Raw genomic sequence first — 23,703 nt, 5'->3', positions numbered from 1 at the left:
TTCCAATGAGTAGTGTCCCAACCTGTTTAATCTTTCCTCATAAAACAATCCCTCCATACTCGGGATCAGCCTTGTGAACCTTCCCTGAACTACCTGCAATGAAAAAATATATGTCTTTAAATAAGGGGACCAAAGCTGCTGACGGAACTCCAGATGTGGTCTCACCAATACCATGTACAGCTGCAGCAAAACTTCCCTACTCTTATACTCCAACACCCTTGAAATAAAAATCAACATCCCATTGTCCTTCTTGATTATTGCTGCACATGTCTGCTAACTTTCTGTGTTTCATGGACAAGTACCCCTAAGTCACTTTGTGTGGTAGTGTTATCCAGTTACCCTATTTGCATAGCACTCTGTTCGTTTGTTCTCCCATCCAAATTGAACACCTTCAGATTTCCCCGTAATAAATTTTATTTTCCAACTTTTCGACTACTTAGATAACCTATCACAATCTCGATATCAACTGTTTCTATCCCTGTCGCAATTTGCCTTTCCACCTATTTTTGTGTCTGAAATTTTTTCTACGATATATTTGCTTCCTCCCTCCAAGTCATTAACATTTATTGTAAACAGTTGTGATCCCAATATTAATCCCGCTGGAAGCCTACGGTTACACGTCGCCAAACTGAAAACCCTTTATCCTAAATTGCTGCTTCCTGCCATCAGCCAATTCTCTACCGACAAATATACTACCCCCAACATCATGGGCTCTTATGTTACGAGTTAACGTTTTGTGAGGTACCTTGTTGAACACCTTCTGGAAGTCCAAAAACAATACATCCCCTGGTCCCCTTCTATCCACTCTGGGAGGGACTTCTCGAAGAAATCTAATACATTAGTCAGACATGATTTCCTTTTTCTTTTCATGAATTCATACCTTTGGAATCCATTGCTACCTTGTGTGTGCATCAATGTGATTGTGTTCCCCGAGAGGGTAAGCTCATTTTTGCCATCACCAACTGCATTCACTTACTCGTATACCTCAATGGCAATTGGTACAGAGAATAACAACATGTTTGAAAGTTGCGAGAAAGATTGACTGATTCGGGCTTTGTTGAGTGAATATTGCTTATTGACTCACTATCCGTAGTGACACAGAAGAGAATGATTGAAATTTTCACTGATCAACATTTAAACAGACAGTGGAATCACTCGTTGTGATGGTGGGTTCCAGTTCTATATCTGCAACCGCAGCATCAATTTCTATCAGCTACTGTAAACCCATATTTCTAATAGGTTGGAAAAGTACAGCAGCATGATCCAATGTATCTCGTTTTATTTTAAATGAATATTCATAGATCGATTTGTATGACAATTTACTGAATAACATCAAGATTGGCAAGGTTTGGACACTATTTCCCTGTTGCAGAAAGACACAAAGTGTTTCTACGTCGGGAATATAAGGAGAAACATCAATAAGTTTTTTGTCTCGGGGTGCTCTCAAACCTCCACCCGTTCAGTTGGCAGCACACTTTTCTGAACAATTTTCCAACAGAAATAATGCAGCAGTTTAAACTCAGGGCTTTCGCTGCCTGGATCCAATTCAATTCCTAGTCTCGATGTTTTGCTAATTGTTATAATTCAAACTCAGTTACTGGTTTGAAAAGAGTCATGTTGGACTCAGAACCTTAACTCTATGCCTTGTTTCACATTTGTTGCAAGCCCTGCTGAGAACTTCCAGTACTTTCTGTTTTTATTCTGACATGAATCATAGGAGGAGGAGCAGACCACTCGGTCCATCGAGATTCTTCCACCACTCAATACCATCATGGCTGATCTTGGGCTGCAACTTAGTTTTTCCACCAGCTCCCCAGATCCCTGAATTCCCCAAGGGACTAGATACCTGTTTCCCAGAATTAAATGTGCTCGATGGTGGGGCATACTTAACTGTCATGTACAGAGAATGTAAAAGATTCTCAGCCCTTTGAGTGAAGGAATATTTCCTTATCATAGCCCTAAATGATCAGCCTCTTATCTGGGCCGCACTGGGTTAGATTCCCCGACCAGCAGAAAAAAATCTCACAGCCTCCATCCTATCAAACCTAATCAGAGTTGTGCAGGTTTAATGAGATCGCCTCTTATTCTTCGAAACTCCAGAGAATTGCAGCACAATTTACTCAGCCTCTCATCAGAGGATAACTCCCTCACCCCAGGGAGCAATCTGGTGAACCTTCTCTTTACAGTTTCCAATGCAAACATATCTTTTTTTTAATGTGACTATCATATTTGCACAGAATATTCAACATGTGGTCTCAACAAAACCCTGTGCAACTGCAGCAACACCTCGTTATTCTTGGACTCCAGTCTGCCGGCAATAAAGACCAAAATGTCATTTCCCTTCCAATTATCTGCTGCACCAACGTATTAACTTTATGCATTCCTTGTACAAACGCATCTATTCTATTCTCAGTATCATTTTCAGCTCTTCAAATACGTTCTGCTCTTTCTATTTTTACGAAGAAGAGAATATCTATTCGCTCTGCAAAAATTGCACCTGATCTGCCATCCAGTTATCAAAGCCCTCTGTTATGTTCCCCCGTTGTCTGCCTCTACCCGAAAACTTCGATCAGATGAAACTTACGTGCATGCTCTAGCGAGGTATTGAACTCGCGACCCTTGGTTTACAAGACCAGTGCTCTAACCACTGAGCTACGGAGTCAAATACTAGAGGCTGCCTGCAATATGTGTAGCATTATCAGTGGATTGAGGAACAGGAAGGGGTTTGAGGTCGGAATTTTTGATGAATGTGGAAATGTCTGAAGTGGAGAGCAGGAAGTTAAAAGACACAACTTGAAAGTGACATGATTTGACATGTGTGCTGTGTGTGTATCTGACATGAATGTTGTGCGTGTCATGTGATTCTTCTTCAGAGTTTATCGTTAATGTTACATCTCTGACTTTTCCAGCTCCGATGCAAGTTCATCCAGCTGGAGGAATTAGATGTTGCTCCCTTCACAGACCCTGTGAGGCGTGTTTTCATTAAATGAAGAATTGAGCAAGAAGTTATTCACTCCGTGAGTGGGAATTGAAACCGCGTCACGACGCCGATCCTGATCACTAGACTCTCAGTGACGTTGATGTGGGAGATTTGCAATCAGTTGATCATCTCTTTATTTTCAATTACTTTCAATAAAAATAAGTCACAATGAGGAATGACGGGAAGCGACATGACAGGATTTGAGCCTCAGTTAGAAAATCCCAATCCATCCCCTGGGCCGTGACTGCAGACTCAATGTTTGCGATCCTGTTACTTATATCAGCAGACAGCCTTTCACCCTGTGTTCCCGTTTGTATTCTCTATCGGAGCAACTCCAATCCTTCCCCAGTTTTGACCAAGGCTGATCTCAATGTGAAACTTCAGCTCTTCTCTCCTCACAGATGCTGCCAGGCTTGCTGAGATTTTTCAGCATTTTCCCTTCTTGTTTCCGATTCCAACATCAGCACTAATTTGCTCCACTCCTTCCACACACGCTCCTTTACCTCAACAACTGTTTACATTGGTCTGTTTCTCCTGTTTCTTCCTGCCAAAATCGACACGGCTCAAATTACTGCATTCATTCTGAACTGCTGGAATTCAGCTGCAGAGACCAAAACTTAAACCCACTCTGGCAGCAGCTGGATTCGAACTCACAGCTGCACATACACTGGGTGGTAAACCACTGGTTTAAACTGCTCCGCCTCGCGACCACGTTAAACATCCAGCCCTTTACGGAAAACGTTACTGAAATTCATTAGCAGCAAAGGAACTGCGAAAGCCCATCAGTTGGCTTGAGCCTGCTTCTTCACTGAATCAATTCGTCCTGAACTGTGTAACAAACAGAAATCACATCCAGTCGGAAACAGTGAAGGACCGGCATCATTTAAATTGTCCTTAACCTTGTCTTGTTCCCAATATCCTGCCAGAAATTACATGAAAACCTCCTGTTGAATTTGCTCAGTTTTCACTTCAGGACACGAGGAAAGATTATGTTTTATATGTTCCACCAAGCAATAACAGACATTTGTTTTTACGGCTTGGATGAGAGCAACAGATCTTCATTTCCTGACCTGTAATCTAAACAGCAGTGGAAGTGTCAAACTCTAACCACCAGACCAGCCTGTTATACAATTTTTCCTTATCCACGCTGCTTTTGTTATTTTAATTTTTGCGCCAGACCACATTCATCACAAGCAAGTCTCTTTTGCAAAATGGCACCTTCCATTTCCACCACAGTGATGTATTCAGTCAAGGACAACAAACAACAGGCACTTGACGCACAGTTATTGCTTTTGCTTCCGACGGTTCGAAACTGGACAGAAGCTTTTCCAAATATTTTCGTTGCAGAGTGAGGGAAAAGTTTAATAATTCAGTGTAAACGCTAAAATCTGACCAATTTACCATCCAAATGTAACCTTACATCACCATCTCTATCGTCAGCGCTTTGCAGCCTATCAGTGTCTTTCTGCGACTATACTTGTTCTTGACCTGTTGCACATGTGACATTTCCACCAGTAATGCAGACTCGCAAAACTCACTCGACTGGTAATAGTAGATCTGCTTTCGATCAGCTAGTACATAGAACATAGAACATAGAACATTACAGCGCAGAACAGGCCCTTCGGCCCACGATGTAGCACCGACCAGTTAAAAAAAAAAACTGTGACCCTCCAACCTAAACCAATTTCTTTTCATCCATGAACCTATCTACGGATCTCTTAAACGCCCCCAAACTAGGCGCATTTACTACTGATGCTGGCAGGGCATTCCAATCCCTCACCACCCTCTGGGTAAAGAACCTACCCCTGACATCGGTTCTATAACTACCCCCCCTCAATTTAAAGCCATGCCCCCTCGTGCTGGATTTCTCCATCAGAGGAAAAAGGCTATCACTATCCACCCTATCTAAACCTCTAATCATCTTATATGTTTCAATAAGATCCCCTCTTAGCCGTCGCCTTTCCAGCGAAAACAATCCCAAATCCCTCAGCCTCTCCTCATAGGATCTCCCCTCCATACCAGGCAACATCCTGGTAAACCTCCTCTGCACCCTCTCCAAAGCCTCCACATCCTTCCTGTAATGTGGGGACCAGAACTGCACACAGTACTCCAAGTGCGGCCGCACCAGAGTTGTGTACAGTTGCAACATAACGCTACGACTCCTAAATTCAATCCCCCTACCAATAAACGCCAAGACACCATATGCCTTCTTAACAACCTTATCTACTTGATTCCCAACTTTCAGGGATCTATGCACACATACACCTAGATCCCTCTGCTCCTCCACACTATTCAAAGTCCTCCCGTTAGCCCTATACTCAACACATCTGTTATTCCTACCAAAGTGAATTACCTCACACTTCTCCGCATTAAACTCCATCCGCCACCTCTCGGCCCAACTTTGCAACCTGTCTAAGTCTTCCTGCAAACTACGACACCCTTCCTCACTGTCTACCACACCACCGACTTTGGTGTCATCAGCAAATTTGCTAATCCACCCAACTATACCCTCATCCAGATCATTAATAAATATTACAAACAGCAGTGGCCCCAAAACAGATCCCTGAGGTACACCACTTGTAACCGCACTCCATGATGAATATTTACTATCAACCACCACCCTCTGTTTCCTATCCGCTAGCCAATTCCTGATCCAATTTCCTAGATCACCCCCAATCCCATACATCTGCATTTTCTGCAGAAGCCTACCATGGTGAACCTTATCAAACGCCTTACTAAAATCCATATATACCACGTCCACTGCCTTGCCCCCATCCACCTCCTTGGTCACTTTCTCAAAAAACTCAATAAGGTTAGTAAGGCACGACCTACCTGCCACAAAACCATGCTGACTATCACCTATCAATTCATTACTCTCCAAATAACTATAAATCCTATCCCTTATAATTTTTTCCAACATAAATCAGGTTATTCTTTAATAGTTTGCTGAGAGCGATAAATAATCGTTTCCTGAGCGGGAATTGAAACCAAACAACACTGGGGAGTACTGAATACAACCCACTGGACTCCCAGGGTCACGGGTGAACTGTATTTTTCAAAATGACTTACTATATATCCCTTAATATGTCCAGAATGGATCGAACATAAGTGACTGCTTCAGATAATGACAACACCGATTGTGTTTGCTGGGATATGAAATCGACAGTGAGGTGAAATAGTCCCACAAGATGCTGAAGTGATCAGGGTACATAAACTTCTAAATAGGATTGAAAAGAGTAAACGTAGGCGAGATGTTTCTTTTCTTATGGGGCGATCGAGAACAACAGATCCAATATATAGGTTGAGAGGCGGTAGATTTAAAACTGAGATGAGGAGGAACGACTTCTCGCAGAGAGTCGTGAATTTGTGGAATGCATTGCCCCGTAACGCGGTGGATTCTGAATCTTTAAATGGTTTCAAGAAGGAGACAGATATATTCCTGATAATAAAAGGGATGAGGGGATATTGGAACAGGTAGGGAGGTGGATTTGAGAACAGGGAGAGATCAGTCATGAACTGATTGCATGACGGTTCAGGCTCGAAGCGCTGAATTTGCCACTTCTACTCCTGACTCTATCTTCCTAAGTGCAACTTTCAATTTTGCAAAACCCACCAACTCATCACTATGGCTCCAATGCAATCTGCGTACATTACATCCACAGGTTCCCCTTCATCCACAGGTTCCCCTTCATCCACAACACAACTGAGTCCATTAAATGACTTAGGAATATCCCCATTCTGTGGTGTAATTACTTTAAAATTCTTTGTTTCCCTCATTTAATCTCTCCTCATTTACACCCGGCCAGATGCCTCCCCCCTTGTTATGCTGCTGGATAACACTTGTTTAAAACTTACTACATTTCTAACCATTCCCAGTGTTAATGAAATGTTATGGAGCTAAAATATGAGATTTATTTTCCTGTGTACACAAGCTGTCTGACTTTCTGAGTTTTTCCAGCATTTTCACCTTTCTCTGCAGAAGGCTGAGCAGCTTTGGATGGCAATGGAAATATCTTCAATGAACAACTTCGATGGACGAGGTGTATGTTTCGGGCCGAGGGTGTTAACATCCACAAACGTGCGAGCGATCTTGGGGTCACATGCCGGGCCAGAGCCCTCATTCAGCTGTTGTTGCGTATTGGACAAATCATATGTTTTATAAATGTATTTGCAGTGCAAACGGTGGGATTGGTTTACATGGGATTTGGTTTGAGCACCTGGACACACAGTGCAGGTAATCTATCAACACAACATTCACACAAGAAAACCAAGACATTAAAGGGTTAACATGCTTGTGGCCATTCACTTTATTTCTGTTCACCAGTTTAGAGGACCCCATGTTTGTTGGTTCAGGCAGCTGGCTGTGTGTACATTGTTATCCATTCATGGGTTGTGGATGTGCACCCCACTCGCTATTTCTGTTTTTCATTGTCTCTATATATCTCCCTCAGACTCTGTCAGTCTCTCTGACTGTGTTTTTATTACGTTGACGTCTTTTGCGCCTTGCTCTCTCCATTCGTACGCTGTCTGTATGTAACCGAGGTTCACTGGATTGATTTCTGCGTTTCTCCTGGGAGGAGAGAGATTTAATGTTCGCTCTGGAGTTTAGAATAATCAGAAGTGATCTTATTGAAAAGTCTGAAACTGGAAAACAGTTTGACAGTGTAAATGTTGAGAGAGAATGTCCCCCCCCCCTCAATTATTAAGAACCAAAAAAAAGGTGAATGATGTAAGAAGAGTTTGGAACATTTGAGAGAGGTGAAGCTAAGAATTGGAAGATGTGAATGATGTAATTGATGATTGAGAGGAATGGATAGGAACTTTGGGGATTTTGTCGGTCGATTAATTGCAAACTTTGAAGTCAGAACAAGCTGAGACACGAGATGGAAAAACCATATTTGTCTCCATGCATTTTAGGTTATTGAAAGCACTTTTGCCCATGTGCCCGGCTAGCTCAGTCGGTAGGGCATGAGATCCTTAATCTTAGGGTCGTGGGTTCGAGCCCCACGTTCAGCGACGTTGTTTGTAACCGGTTAATAACCGAACGCGCTCGCAATTGCGCCACGGAAACTGAGACAGCTGCAGCCCACATGGCATCCTAAATCAGGGTGTCAGCATGTTGGCTGCAAATTCGACGCCAATTCAATTTTCACCAAACCTGACACAGAAAGACCAAATGATGGCATCGTTTACAAATCTAAACATGCATATTTTCCTATTTTACCCCACAGTGTTACTGTGTGTCATGGTGAATCCCTTCTCCTAACATGGGGAAAGGGCCGTTTTAATAGAGCAGGGAGGGACAGACTGTTTCCACTGACAGTAACAGAGGACTGGGATTGAAGATCATGAAATGTTTGCATTTATATAGAACCTCTCCCGACAACCGCACGTAACAAAGCGCTTTCCAGTCAATTACGGGCAGTTTTAATTGAAAAAAAAATCAATTAAGCGCGGAAGGAGGCATTCGATTTGAATGCAGAAACGTCTTGACCTGTAGTCAAATGCTCTCCCCCGAAGCTACATTGCCTTAATACAAGCCCTCCGTTTTGTCGCTCCTTAGTGCTCTGTCTCGCGTGGTGTATGCTTATGTTTGCTCCTCTGTGTGCGTGACTGTGCTTACGCCAAGGGCGTGAACACGTTTTTTTTACCATCACACATTCTATTCACTTACTTTATAAATCTTCATAATGAATGTACATAAGATGGCAAAGGCTTAAAGTTGCGAGATGAAATTGACCCTTTCCGTTATTTGTGAGTGGAGACAGCTTATTGACTGAGTTCCTGTACGTTCCATTGTGAAAGATGGTCAAACATTTTCTTTGATCAACATTTAACCAGACAACGGATTCACTCGGTGTGACGGTGGGTTCCAGTTCTATATCTCTGATCACAGCATCAATTCTTGTCACTTGCTGTGAACCAATATTTCTAATAGGTTGGATGCTCCAATATTTTTAATACGTTGGATGTTTAATCTAATTTACTTCATTTTATATTTCATTATTTCATCTCAGATCTATTTCCACCAGAGGCAAGTCTCTCTTTCAAAATGTTCTGTTCAGGGAGAACATAAGTTATTCCTTCATTCAGTGGCAACAACGATGACTTTTCGCTGCAGTATGAAAGCGGCAATGACGTGAAATAGTCACACAAGCTGCTCATGTGTTCCTCTCAATTCCCAAAATCCACCAACTTCATCACTGCAGTTCCTCTGTAATCGTTGTGCAGTACAACCACCGGTTACCTATTATCCGCAGCACACGTGACTGCTTCAAAGGTCTTGTGCATGATCTCATTCAGCGGTGCAAACATTCTGTAACACTCTGCTTTCCTGACGCTCAGGCCATGGACCACAAAGTACTTGCTCATTTATCTCTTCTGAATTGTACCCGATCAGGGACCTTTCCTGTTGGTGTGTTTCCTAGCTCCTGGGTTTCACTTGTTTAAAACTTCCTACATTTCCAAACTTTACCAGCTTAAATGAAAGGTTGTGGAGGTGTAAGAAGAGAGTCCCTTCCCTGTGCGCACTTGCTGCTTGACTTCCTGAGTGTTTCCAGCGCTTCCAACTTTCACTGCAGCTGTCTGATCAGATTTGTGTGACAATATAATATCCGTATTTGAGCAGCTCTGTCAACAGCGGCTCGTTGGTCTAGGGGTATGATTCTCGCTTTGGGTGTTGTGATTCCCAAAACTGCGAGAGGTCCCGGGTTCAAATCCCGGACGAGCCCCGTTGTTGTTTGCGATGGCAAAGTCTTGTTCATTTCTTTACCGTGTGCTCTGCTGGATGAGTTTACCTGCGGTTTCGTTTGAGAAACTGACAATACAGGGGATCTAATTACACAACGCGCTCACAAGTAATTCAGGATGTTTTCAAAAGTTGACGCTTCTTTTGGACATTCTCTTTATCCCTCGTCAACGATTCAGAGGACCCAATGCTTGTGGGTTCCGGCCGCTGGCTTTGTGTGCACTGTTATTCATTCATACAATGTGGTTGACTCCCCCACGCACTGTCTCTCTTTGTTTCTGTGTATCGATCTGTCTTTTTCACTCTCTCAGACTCTCTCTGTACCTCTATCAACTTTCCATACTGTGCTCTTATTTCCCTCTATTCTCGCGCTGTCTGTGTAACCAAGATTCACTGGATTGATTGCTGTGATGAAACAATTGCCCTTGGAGGAGAGATTCATTGTAATTACCCTGTTCTCTCGAGAGTTTGGAAAAATGAAATGTGATCCCAGTGAAAAGTCTGGAACGGCGAGACTGTTTGACAGTGTACATGCTGAGAGATTGTTTCCACCCCCCCCCCCCCGCCTCACCCCCTCGCCACCCTACACCCCTCCACCGCACCCCGCCCCTCCCCCCCTACACCTCTCCTCCTTCCCCGCCTCTTGCTCGAGTCTGGAGTGTTTTAAACTGGGCTCACAATATCCGGATAGTACGTCAACCATTAGGACCGAGGTGAGGAGAGAATTCTTCACTCAGAGACTTGTGAATGCTTGGAATTCTGTAGCCCAACGGCCTGCGGATCCTCAACCAGTGAGGATATTGAATACTGAGAAGGAGAATTTTTTTAAACTCGAAGGGAATTAAGAGACTCGGGATTTGTTGGCAAATTGGTGTTGAACATGGGATCCACCGTGATCTTATTCCGTGGTGGAGGAGAGTCGAAGGGAAATATGACCCACTCCTTCTCCATCGATTCTGTCCACTAGCAACAGCAACCGTGACAGCATTCCTTTTCTACTGGTAAATTTGATCTTTGGTCCAAAGCAATGAACTGATGTTTTGTGGAGGCGTGGGATCGTATTCCACTGTTTTTAATATTTCATTTGATTTATTTTAAATTTCATGAAATACTTTTGGATTTAATGCAGCAGAAAGCATCTTATTCACTTGGGCAAAAGGAGCCAGCAGAGACGATGTAAATACAAGTTGTTCGGGACAATTGGCAGGATTGTGGAATGGGATGGAAATTTAATCCTTATTTTTCGAAGTGGCACAAGTACCACTCCTGTTTTCGAGTCGGAAGTAATTTCAGCTCCTCTTCATTCATGTGCTGCACGACAGCAATAGAGTTGCATTCACTGACCTGGAATTAAACCCAGGCCGCGGTAGTGAAAGCTCCGAATCCTCCGAGTCCGAACCACTAGACCAGCAGGGAAGGTGTCTGCCTGCACTTTAACCTCACCCATTTATATTAAATTTGGACTTTATTTTCATTTCAGTTTTTGTTTTATACCTGTGATGGGCAAAATGCCATGTTTAGATGGAACATGAGTAATTCCTTCAGCCAGTGACATCACTGTTTGCTGTAACCTGGAACATGAAATCGACAGTGAGGTGAAATAGTCCCACAGGTTGCTCTTGTGTATCTTTCAGTTTCCAAAATCCACCAACCTCATCATTGTGGCTCCAATGAAACAAACAACGCAAACATAGCAGCTTTGTAATAAGGAACTGACACGCAATTAGTTTGAACTCCATTGTTTCCATCGCAGAATTTTGCCGTACTAAAAATACCATCCAAGTGAAAGTTTACCTTTCCCTCGTTCCACAGTAAGAAGTCTCACAACACCAGGTTAAAGTCCAACAGGCTTATGTGGAATCATGAGCATTCGGAGAGCTGCTCCTTCATCAGGTAAGTGTAGAGGCAGGTTTCACAAACGCGGTATATATACACAAAGACACAATTGTAAGATAATGTTTGGAATGAGAGTCTTTTCCGGCAATCAAGTCTTTACAGGTACAGACAATGCAAGTGGCGAGAGGGATAATCACAAGTTATGGAGGTATGAATTGTCTCAAACCAGGACTGTTAGTAGGATTTTGCACTTCCACGCCAATTGGTTACATGTAGTGTGACATGAATCCAAGATCCCGGTTGAGGCCGTGCTCATGCATGCGGAACTTGGCTGTCAGTTTCTGCTCGGTGATTCTGCGTTGTCATATGTCTTGAAGGCCACCTGGGAGACCGCTTAGCCGGATGCCCGAGGCTGAATGCCCTTGACTGCTTAAATGTTCCCCGCAAGGAAGGGAACACTCCTGCCTGGTGACTGTTGCGCAGTGTCAGTTCAGCCGTTGTAGCATCTGCATGGATTCACCGATGTACGACGCCTCTGGACATCGTTTTCTACGTATGAGGTAGACAACGTTGGCCGAGTTGCATGGGTATGTACCGTGTACCTGGTGGAGAGAATTCTCATGTGTGACGATGGCATCCATGTCAATGGTCCGGCACGTCTTGCAGAGATTGCCTTGGCAGAGGTGTTTGGTGTCGTGGTCGCTGTTCTCCTGAAGGGCGGGTAGTTTGCTGCTACCAATAGTCTGTTGGAGTTTGCGCGGTTTTTGAAGGCAAGTGGTGGGGGTGTGGCGATGGCCTCATCGATGACATGTTGAAGACTCCGAAGAAGATGCCGTAATTTCTCCGCTCCGGGGAAGTACTGGACGACTAAGGTCACCCTGTCAGTCATGTCCTCTGTTTGCCTTCTGAGGAGGTCAGTGCGGTTTTTCGCTGAGGCGCGGCGGAACTGTCGATCAATCAGTCGAGCGTCACATCCCCTTGTTACGAGGAGATGCACCTCATTCTACTGACCTTTGCCAACTTGCTGTGTTTTAACTTATAATAAAACCTTTATTGATAATAAAAACAGCAGAAGTTCTAAGTTCTCAGTAGGTTTGTGCTCCTGTATCTCTGTTTAAGTCCCTGCATCGCTGTGTGGGTGCATCTATATCTGTCTGTGTGCCCCTTACTCTGTGCATTCCCCTGTATCGTGTATACACCGCTATCTCTCTGTGTGTGCCCCTAAATATGTGTATGCCCAATATCTCTGTGTGTGCCGCTGAGTCTGTGTGTGCCCCTGAATTTGTGTACGCCCCACTACCTCTCTGTGTCTGTCCCTGTATCTGTGTGTGCACCACTCTGTGTGTGTGTGTGCCGCAGAGTGTGCGTGTGCCCCTGGCTCTCTGTATGCCCCAGTATCTCTGTTTGTGTGCTCCTGTATTTCTGTTTGTGTGTGTGTGTGCCCCTCTATCTCTGAGTGCCCCTCAATCTGTGCGTCTCCCTGTATCTGTGTGAACCCTGGTATCTGTGTGAGTGTGCGTCCCTGTATCTACCTTCATGTGTGTCACTGTATATGCGTGTTTGCCACGGTATCTTTGTGTCTCTCCGTGTGTGTATGCGTGTATGTGCGTGCACGCGCGTGTGTCTGTGTATCTGTTTGTGTGTGTGTGTGTGTGTCCATGTATCTGTCTTTCTGTGTCCCTCTATTTGTATGTATGTCCCTCCCTCTATCTGTGTGTGTGACCCTGTATCTGTGTGCATGCCCCCATGTCTCTGTTTGTGCCCCTGTATCTGTGTCTGTGTGTCCGTGTATCTAAATATGCACATGTATCTGAATGTGCCCTTGCAACTGTGTGTGCCTCAGTATCTGTGTGTCCCTGTAACTGTGTGTGTGAGCCCCTGTGTCTGTGAGGTTTTCAGTTTCTCTCTGTCTGTTCCCCTGTATGTGAGCGTGTGCTTTTGAGTATGTTTTTTAAGTTTGTGTCTATATATATAAGTCTGTGTGTTTGTTTGGGTGAGAGCGTGTGTATATGGCAGCATGTGTTTATGAGAGTGTTTCTGAATGCGTAACTGTGCGTGTGTGAGTACATGTTTGTGTTGAGTGAGTGTCAGTGCGACATTGAGACATTGTAAAACAGAAACATACTTCAAATTTGAAAGAAAATGACATTAACCAAACTCTCCATTTTGGATGCTATCAGTTCCAGAAACAATTGAAGCAACATTTAGCCTCTGTGTTTATTGTGTGTTAGGGAATGGCCCACCAGTTTCACAAGAGCCAACACCGAAACCTTCCCTGATGAATATGTACGAAACTTGTAGAGGTATATAACTGGCAGGGCAAATCGGAACAAGAATGGAGGTTGAACATTTTCATTCCAACACAGATGGTTTTTTTTTCTGTATCACAGTAACTTTTATAATGTAGGCCAAGAGCTTCAAAATGGGAAAAGCTTATTATGGAGTTTGCACATTCTCCTCGTGTCTGCGTGGGTTTCCTCCGGGTGCTCCGGTTTCCTCCCACAGTCCAAAGATGTGCGCGTTAGGTTGATTGGCCATGCTAAAATTGCCCCTTAGTGTTATGAGATGCGTAGGTTAGAGGGATTAGTGGGTAAATATGTAGGGATATGGGGGTAGGGCCTGGGTGGGATTGTGGTCGGTGCAGACTCGATGGGCCGAATGGCCTCCTTCTGTACTGTAGGGTTTCTATTTCTATTTCTATTTCGATCGAGCACGGATACAGTGTGAATAAAGGCTGTGAAGATACAAAATAATTTCAAGTTTGCCGACGACATCACTGTAGTGGGTTGGATCTCAAACAATGACGAGACAGAGTACAGGAATGAGATGAACAATATGGTTAACTGTTCCGGCGACAATAATCTCTGCTTCAATGTCAATAAAACAAAGGAGATTGTCATCGATTTTAGGAAGCGAAAAGGAGAACATGTCCCTGTCTACATCAACGAAGACGAAGTAGAAATGGTCGAAAGCTTCCAGTTTTTATGTGTCCAGATCACCAACAACCTGTCCTTGTCCCCCCATGCCGACACGAAAGTTAAGAAAGCCCACCAACGCTTCTACTTTCTCAGAAGACTAAGGAAATTTGGCATGTCAGCAACGACTCTCACCAACTTTTACAGATGCACCATAGAAATCATTCTTTCTGGTTGTATCACAGCTTGGTATGGCTCCTGCTCTGCCTAAGGCCGCAAGAAACAACAAGAAGGCATGAATAGAGCCCAATCCATCACGCAAACCAGTCTCCCATCCATTGACTGCCGCTGCCACGGCAAAGCAGCCAGCATAATTAAGGATCCCACGCACCCCGGACATTCTATCTTCCACCTTCATCCGCGGGAAAAATATACAAAGTCTGAGGACACGCACCAACCGACTCAAGAACAGCTTCTTTCCTGCTGCCGTCTGGCTTTTGAATGGACTTACTTTGCATAACGCTGATCTTTCACTCCACCCAAGCTATGACTGTAACATTACATTCTTCAATGTCTCGTTTCCTTCTCTATGAACGATATGCTTTGTCTTTTCCCTGTACTGTTCACTGTATGTAATATACGTGACAAAAATAAATCAAATGCAATCAAAGAAATAAAATCTGCGCCTTAAAATGATTTCGTTTTCAATCTTCAAAGAATCATTGTGTAATTTAGTGGATTATATTGGAAACATTGACGTTTATTAGTGTCACAATTAGGCTTACATTAACATTGCAATGAAGTTACTGTGAACATTCTTTATAAGGATCTGTGTGTCTGTGTGAGTGTATGCGTGTGCGCATGTCTGTGTCTGTGTGTGTTTGTGACTCTGTATTTCTGTGAACGAGTGCGCGCCCCTGTATCTCTATGTGTGTATGTTTGCGCGTGTGGGCCCCTGTAAATGTCTTTGTGTATGTGCGCGCTGCTGTAAATGTCTGTGTGCGCGTGCCCCTATAAGATTAAACCTTGAAAATGTCTGACAGTGAATTACAGAGGGAAGAAAAGTTTGCCCACTCCCATTTTGAATGTGATTTAACCTCTGATAACTGCATCGAATGCACGCATTGCAGTCTGAAATAACATCAACTTCAATGTCCAGACCATGTCTCCAAAGGATAATGAAGAACACAGTTCCTGTGCGGTGTCTGGTTATATAAAAGGGCGAATGCGCCAGCCGAGCTCCTTCTGTATACTCAAATCTCGGACAATATCGTTCAATAGTCACACTTCAGCAAAAGGTTCGCGGATGCAGCCATCCAGACACTGAACTTTGAGACTCACAAATCTGCAGTTGCTGTGCGGCGCCAGCAGATGGTGGTGTTGTATCACTTTAACGACAAGAGAGCAAAACAGGTTTGAGGAGATTTTTAGGTTAAATTTATTTCCTTGTTTCCCCAGAAAGGAACCAACAAGTAAAGCAACGACATTAGTATCTGTGTCAGTACTATTCACAGGGAAATCTGGCCGAAGGATAATGAATTTAATACTGACATTGGCATTCATCTTCCCACGAATAAATATGCGCATTAACAGCTAATTATTTTATGACCTCTTTTATTGATTTAAAGTGATGTGTACTTTTCTCATCCAGACTTATTAAATAATAAAGTTTTATGGTGCGGTGAGGTTTAAGGGACGGTGGGGCTGGCATCTCCGTTTGTTGTTGGAGGTGTGTTGGAGTAGACGCAAAATGTCACAGTCACCAATCTCCCTCCCGCTTTGCCATGGGGATACTTTACTCTGGAGCTCATTTTGCCCAGGCCATGCTGAATGTCAGCATTGAAATGATCCAAACCCAGTGCCCTTTGGAAGTAAATTCGATTATTTTTCTATTTCTGCGCTTGCTGTTCATGAATTGATCAGAATAACAAAACAAAAACGGTCTCACTGTGCGTGTCTGACTGAGATGGGGTTTTGTACAGTACACCAGATAAACACACTGTTATGGTAAACTATCTGATCACTGTTTAATAAGCTTCACAATTCCAGTAAATGGAAATTTCACCACATTCTTCAGATCCGCTCTGAATTGCGTCTGGGTCATGGCATGAATGCATGTGTTGGTGCAGCAACTCTAGAGTTGAAGCATAAATCCCAGTTCCTGAGCAAATAATGGCAAAATAACAGAAATAAATTCAACTTGTACAATCGCTGATTAAGGCAAAACAATAGGAACCCTGACCATAACAGGATAAAATTTCCCGACATCGCAAAGGGTAAGATGGTAGATTTTCTTCACTTCTCTATCTCTTGGCCATTTGAACTTTCCCCACTCTTTTGCGTCTGAGGTCTACGGAGAACCTTGCTCGACAATAAAATGTGTTTAACGGTTGAAATATTGAACAGCAGATTCAGCAATAAAGGAACAGATGAGGTTTGGAGAAGAAGGCTGTGGAGGCCAGTTCATTGAGTGTCTTTAAGACAGAGAGATATAGGTTCTTGATTGATAAGGGGATCGGGGTTATGGGGAAAAGGCAGCAGAATGGGGATGAGAAAAAATATCAGCCATGATTGAATGGCGGAGCAGACTCGATGGGCCAAGTGGTCTAATGCTGCTCCTATGTCTTATGGTCTTCTGGTCTTTTGGCTAAAATATAATGCAGACTTTCAACTTCTACTCACGCTGGTGAAAACAATTCATCAGAATCTGCATAACAGAAGTAGAGATTATTGGAAAGTACACTATATCCTCAGACATATAGTACCAGAACGTGTTCTTTGCACTGAGCAGCACACTCACTGTTCCAATAACCACAACTGCCGTTTTCTCAGTGTAGTATTTTATTTTCTGTTTCTGACAAGTAATGGCCACGAATCGATCAAAGGTGAAAGTGACAGTGAACAAGACAGAACAATCGGTGACTGCGTACAGCAGGACGGTATGGATGTTGCACACTTGAGTATGATGCATGAAGATAAATTGATCATTAACTCTGATAGGAATTTGCCTCAATATGAGGTCGATGATGACGACCAGTACACACGCTGCTAACATGGAAATTAGGAACGTGTGACACATTTTGAAAGTCCACACCTTCCGCGAGACAGGATAAGAATCGTCGATAAGTTCACTGTAAGGAAGAGAGACACAATTAACTCATATTTCAGATTGAGAACGGGAGCAGCGGTCTGTCAGGATTCTGGGGAGCAGTTGAAGTATTTGTTTTCACATAATCCAGCCTCAGAATAATATGGATTCACTGGTTCCGCTGAGACCGAGTTCACAGTAGGAAAGCACCGCATTGATGTAGCAAGAAAGCAGATTCACCAACAGATCAGATCTCCACTTTCAAGCCTTCTCCATATTTGTATTTGGGAAACACAATGATGCCAATGGGTTTGGACCAAATGTCCCTGGTCCGGGTCACTCTGCTGTGACTCTGCTGTAGACTCTGCATTTGTAGATATTGCATCAGTTGATTTGGAATTGGCTGTGAATCACAGCACTGGAAATTATATATATATTTTTACTGAGGTCAGGACCCTTTAGATACTAAGGCAGGAACAGTGAAAGTGGCCGGTGGAGGTGGGGACGGAGTGGGTGGAGCGAGGAGATGGGGGTGGGGGGGGGGGGGGTGGGGCGTGGTAGTGGGGAGGGGAGGGGAGGGAGAGGGAAATAAAGAGCAACCACCAGGCGACAGTAGGGAGAATGGCTGCTGAGAAGAGAGAGAATTTTTCCCACTGCATTAGCACATAAGGAACATGACGTTTGCATATAATAATATTATTAACTGGATCTCATGGACAAGGGTAATAAATATAGTGAAATTACACTCACCAGTCACACCAACGGAGTGGGTAGTAAATCCTTCAGACATCGTGACGTACCCAAATAATACGAAGCTCAAGTGGAATAATCCAGAACATGGTTCATCGACTCTGAGATTCAATGATCTCTGGTTGTACTGGAGACCACTCTTATTTTTAACACCGGTGGGCACAATGAAAGCATTGCCTATTTATGGAGTGAGTAAAGTCACCGGTGAAACAATTAAACTTTGTGCCTACACGATTATTCACAATCGCCGAACAAACAAGATGAATTCAGCTTTTCTTGCAAAATACATGTTTATTGAAAGTCCTTTGCAATCAAAGAAAATGATCTGACTGAAGACAAACAAATTGGCCCAAGCAGTTTGGTGAAAAATAGGATTATTGATTAAGACTATGTTACTGAACTGACGTGAATTAAGACAGTAACGAATATTTCTATCTCATAATGTCAATCTACAATTTCAGAATTTCAATGAAACTGTAATAGTGAAATTGGTGCAGGTTCGGGGAATAATGTTGATGCTTCTGCTAATAAAAGAGAGGTGTCAAAAGCAGGATGATTAGAAATATTACACTGCTGGTATTCAGCAAGAAACAGGTCTTAATCCGATAAAATAACCATCTACCCTTGTATTGTTCACAGATATTATTTTATGGAGATTAACCCGTGCAAGAGGTAAATCAGGTGTCCAACCTGCGTTCCGAAGCACATGTAAAATTTCCTGTACTTTTGATGATAAGTGAGGATGTGTCCTGTGCCCTTCACCCAACCTTACATCTTCCTTTGCATGCCATGCTGCTTTCAGACTGTGTGGATGCAATTCCATCGATCTGCACGTTTTATCTTCTCGAAATATCTTTCACCTTCAATTCACTCTACTTAGTAATATTTAATTCCTTCTATTATTTTTGCTCGAATTTAAAACAAATGTCAGTCCAGCTATTTATAAACCTGACAAAAAAGGACATTATCTTACATGAATTACACCCAATATTATTTATACATACCCATTCAGTTGCACAAAACTCTGGTGATAACTAGAAGAATAGAAAAGTAATGATGCCGAAACGGGCCATTCAGCCCATCATGCATACTCTGGATACAACAGAGACAAATGGAACTAGTGGCTCCGTCTAATCCCACATTCTATCATCTGCTCCGTAGCCTTGCAGGTTCAAGCCCTTCTGATAGTGAGCCCATATTAGAAATAACGTGTATACCTTTGGCTATCGATATATAAAGGGAAATGAAAATGTCTTTGAGACACTCCTGAGAAGGTTTACTAAACGATTTCCAGTAATGAGCGGGTTGTCTCATGGAGATGGTTGGAGAGAGTAGACATATACACACTGAAAGTTCGAATAGTAAGAGGCGACTTAATGGCAGAGTTTAAGATCTTGAGGGATGTTGACATTGTGGATGTGCACAGAATGTTGCCATTTCGGAGAGAATCCAAAACCGGGTGAGAAAGTTTCAAATAAGGGGTCGCTCATTAAAGACAATGATGTGGAATGTGTTCTCTCTCAGATCGTCGTATGAACAATCAAAATAGAAAGATACGTAGGACATTAAGCCCCTCAAGCCCGCTCCTCCATTTCATAACTTAATTCTAACATCAAATTTGCAGTCCACCTACACCTGATCACCAATCACGTATGACTCAGCAAAAACGTATCCACATCTACCTTAAAAATAATGAAAGCTCTGTTGCCACCGATTATTGAGAAAGAGAGTTCCAAAACATGAGGATCAACAATGCCATAAGGAATAGGGACAAGGGCAGGCCGCTCAGCCTTTCGAGCCTCTTCAGTCATGAATGCGATTGTATACGGTGTTAGTGAGACCACACCGTGAGTATTGTGTGCAGTTTTGGTGTCCTTATCTGGGGTAGGATTTCATTGCCCTACAGGGAGTACAGCGAACGTTTACCAGGCTTATATCTGGGATGACAGGCCTGTCATATGAGGAGGGACTAAGTCGGTTAGCATTACATTCATTCTAGTTTAGAAGATTCAGGGAGGAGTCATAGCAACCGACAAAATTCTAACAGAGTTAGACAGGGTAGATTCAGAGAGAATGTTCCTAATGGAGGGGGAGGCCAGAAGTGGACTAGAATATCTCATCAGGTCTGAAGGCATTTTTGCAGAGAGACCATCAGAAAGACATGGGTGTGATGGAACTTGGGAAAATAAATAGCAATATCTTGAGGAGTTTAGGTTTTACAGAGAAGGATAGGCTGGAGTCTTAAAGCGCATCCCGGTAGATAAATCCTCAGCACCTGATGAAGTTTATCCTAGGGACGTTGTAGGAGGCTAGGGAGGAAATTGTGTATCCACTAGCAGAGATATTTTAAACATCGATAGGAATAGGTGAGGTGCCCGAAGATTGGAGGGTGGCAAATGTTGTGTCTTTGTTTAAACGCGAAAAGCCTGGGAACTACAGGCCGTTGAGCCTCACAGCTGTAGTTTTTTTACGTGTTCATGGGACATGGGCGTCGCTGGCTGGCCAGCATTTATTGCCCATCCCCAGTTGCCCGAAAGCAGTTGAGAGGCAATCATATTGCTATGGCTCTGGAGTCACATATAGGCCAGACCGTGTAATGTCCTCCCCTAAAGAGCATTAGTGAACCAGATAAGTCTTTCCAACAATCAACAATAGTTTCATGGTCATCAGTAGATTCTTAATTCCAGAATTTTTTTATTGAATTCAAATTCCACCGGCTGTCATGACCGAGTTCGAACCCCGGTCCGCAGAACTTAGTTGAGTTTCTGGATTAATAGTCTAGCGTTAATACCACGAGGCTATCGCCCCCCTCCCCCTCACCCCACCCCCCCACCCCCGCCGCCCCGCCCAACTAAGTTTATCGAAGGAATTCTTAGAGATCGGATCGACAGGCATTTGGAGAGTCAAAGACTGATTAGGGACAGTCAGCATCGCTTTGCGAGTGGAAAATCATGTCTCACAAATTTGATTGAGTTTTTTTTGAAGGGGTAACCAAGAAGGTAGATGAGGGCAGTGCCGTCGATGTTGTCTATATGAACTTTAGCAAGGCCTTTGACAAGGTACCGCATGGTAGGTTGTTGCATGAGATTAAAACTCACGGGATCCAGCTCGGTAGACAAATTGATATAAAATTAACTTGATGACAGAACACAGAGGGTGGTGTAGAGGCTTGTTTTTCAAACTGGAAGGCTGTGAGCAGCGGTGTGCCATAGGGATCGATGTTGGGTCTACTGTCACTTGTCATTTATATTAATGATATGGATGAGAATTTAGGAGGCATGGTTAGTAAGTTTGCACATGACACCAAGAGTGATGGCATAGTGGACAGTGAAGAAAGAACGTTATCTCAGATTTCAACGGGAACTTGATCAATTCAGCCAGTGGGCTGACGAATGGCAGATGGAGTTTAATTTAGATAAATGCGAGGTGATGCATTTTGGTAGATCGAACAAGGGCAGGACTTGCTCAGTTAATGGTAGGGCGTGGCGAGAGTTATATAGCAAAGAGATCTAGGGGTACATGTTCATAGCTCATTGAAAGTGGTGTCACAGGTGGATAGAGTGGTGAATACGGCATTCGGTATGCTTGGTTTCATTGGTCAGAACAGTGAATACAGAAACTGGGACATCTTGTTGAAGTTGTGCAATCATTGGTAAGGCCACACTTGGAATACTGTGTACTGTTCTGGTCATTCTATTATAGAAAGGATATTATTAAACTAGAAAGAATGCAGAAACGATTTACTAGAATGCTCCGAGAACTTGATGGTTTGAGTTACAAGGAGTGGTTGGATAGACTGGGACTTTTTTCTCTGGAATGTCGGAGGCTCAGGACGATCTTATAAAGGTCTATGAAATACTGAGAGACATCGATCAGCTAGATAGTCAATATCATTTCCCAGTGGTAGGGGAGTCTAAAACTGGAAGGCATAGGTTTAAGATGAGAGGGGAGAGATACAAAAGGATCCAGAGGAGCATTCTTTTTTCACACTGAGGGTGGTGAGTGTCTGTAACAATCTACCAGAGATAGTAGTAGAGGCGGGTACAATTGTGTCTTTTAACAAGCGTTTAGAAAGTTACATGAGCAAGATTGCTATCGAGGGATATGGGCCAAACGCGGGCAATTGGGACTGGCTTGGTAGTTAAAAAAGGGTGGCATGGACAAGCCTGGCAGAAGGGCCTTTTTCCATGCTGTAAACCTCTGTGACTCTAAGACTCTTTGACTCTATGAGATTGGAGCCAACGTTTCGAAATCAACTTGTCAGAGGTTCAGAGCTCTGACGGCGGGTCATCAGGACTCGAAACGTCGTCTCTGTTCTCTATCCACTGATACTGTTAAAACTGTTGACATTATCCAGCATTTTCTGTTTCTGTTTCAGTTTCCAGCATAAGCAATAATTTGTTTTATTAAGCAAAGGAGAGCGATAGGCTGCAACGCACTGACGATAGAGATGGTGTTGCAAAGTATATTTGGGTGGTAATGGGTCAGACTTTACCTTTTACACTGACACAAATATCGCCTAGATCTCGCTCCAAATCTCGGACTAAATGATAATCTTCGTATTGAATCTACTCAGTCCCATGAGGTCACAGGAGCTGAACACAAGTGAAGAAGGTGGATTTTGCAGTAATGGGTTGTAGGATGAAAGAAATATTGTGAAGGCAGCAGCAGTGGGGATGAAAATGAAACAATTATAGAAAGTTACAGTCGAGGAACAGCTTATTAGTCTTGGCATATTGCTTTGAAACAACAGTTGTGATTAGTTGATCAGGAATAAGAAAGAGACAAGTTGTTTCATACGAAATTCTATTTTCACAATTTGTCACCTGTCATTGAGCCTGGGCCTTGGCGGTTAAAGCCTTGAATCTGAACCACGAGACCACCCGCTCTCCAGCATCACCTGCTCAATGTTGGCTTGTCTATCATTCCTTGTGTCAATTAATCCACCTTGCCTTGCTCTCTACCACAGACCTTCACTTTTGTTGTTTTTACCGAGTGACACCTGACTTTGCAATCAGAAAATGCTGGAAATACTCAGCATATCAGTTGACATTTACCAAAAACACAAATTATGAAACGTTTCCCTGACTCTGTATTGAAAAGCATGCAGAAATATTGCTGTCCGGTTTCGAACCCTCAGAAAGAATGTAATAATTGAAGTGGCGAGTTTGTTGTATGTTGTCAATGGCTGAACATATCACTGGTATTGAAGCAGATTGTGTCATTTTTCAGGTGAATCCCTTTGGTTCAAGTGTGCTTTCAGCGAGCTTAAAAATAAGAAAAGGAGCGTGGATAAAGCAAATTTTAAAACATGCTGTAACCTGCTGGTCTGATGGATAGAGTTTGACACTTTCACTGCTGTTTTGATTACAGGTCAGGATATGAA

At 43.2% G+C, this 23,703-nt stretch overlaps 2 protein-coding genes and 2 non-coding genes across 4 annotated transcripts in view; all 4 read left to right on the top strand.

Moving 5' to 3' along the window:
- Positions 1-23,703, top strand: part of LOC144483022 (uncharacterized) — a 1,062,789-nt gene that overhangs the window by 708,080 nt on the left and 331,006 nt on the right. The gene's annotated exons all lie outside the window — the stretch shown is intronic.
- The window catches only part of LOC144482982 (uncharacterized), a 162,871-nt gene that overhangs the window by 32,340 nt on the left and 106,828 nt on the right, over positions 1-23,703 (top strand). The window lies entirely within an intron of this gene.
- Positions 7,924-7,996, top strand: trnak-cuu (transfer RNA lysine (anticodon CUU)). Its single transcript has one exon. It is a non-coding gene; the product is annotated as a tRNA-Lys (tRNA).
- trnap-ugg (transfer RNA proline (anticodon UGG)) lies at positions 9,622-9,711 on the top strand. The gene is given in 2 exon segments: positions 9,622-9,657; positions 9,676-9,711. It is a non-coding gene; the product is annotated as a tRNA-Pro (tRNA).

The sequence above is a fragment of the Mustelus asterias genome, unplaced genomic scaffold (genome assembly GCF_964213995.1).
Source record: "Mustelus asterias unplaced genomic scaffold, sMusAst1.hap1.1 HAP1_SCAFFOLD_44, whole genome shotgun sequence".
NCBI classification, from domain to species: Eukaryota; Metazoa; Chordata; class Chondrichthyes; order Carcharhiniformes; family Triakidae; genus Mustelus; species Mustelus asterias.
This window is presented reverse-complemented; position numbering and strand designations above follow the sequence as displayed.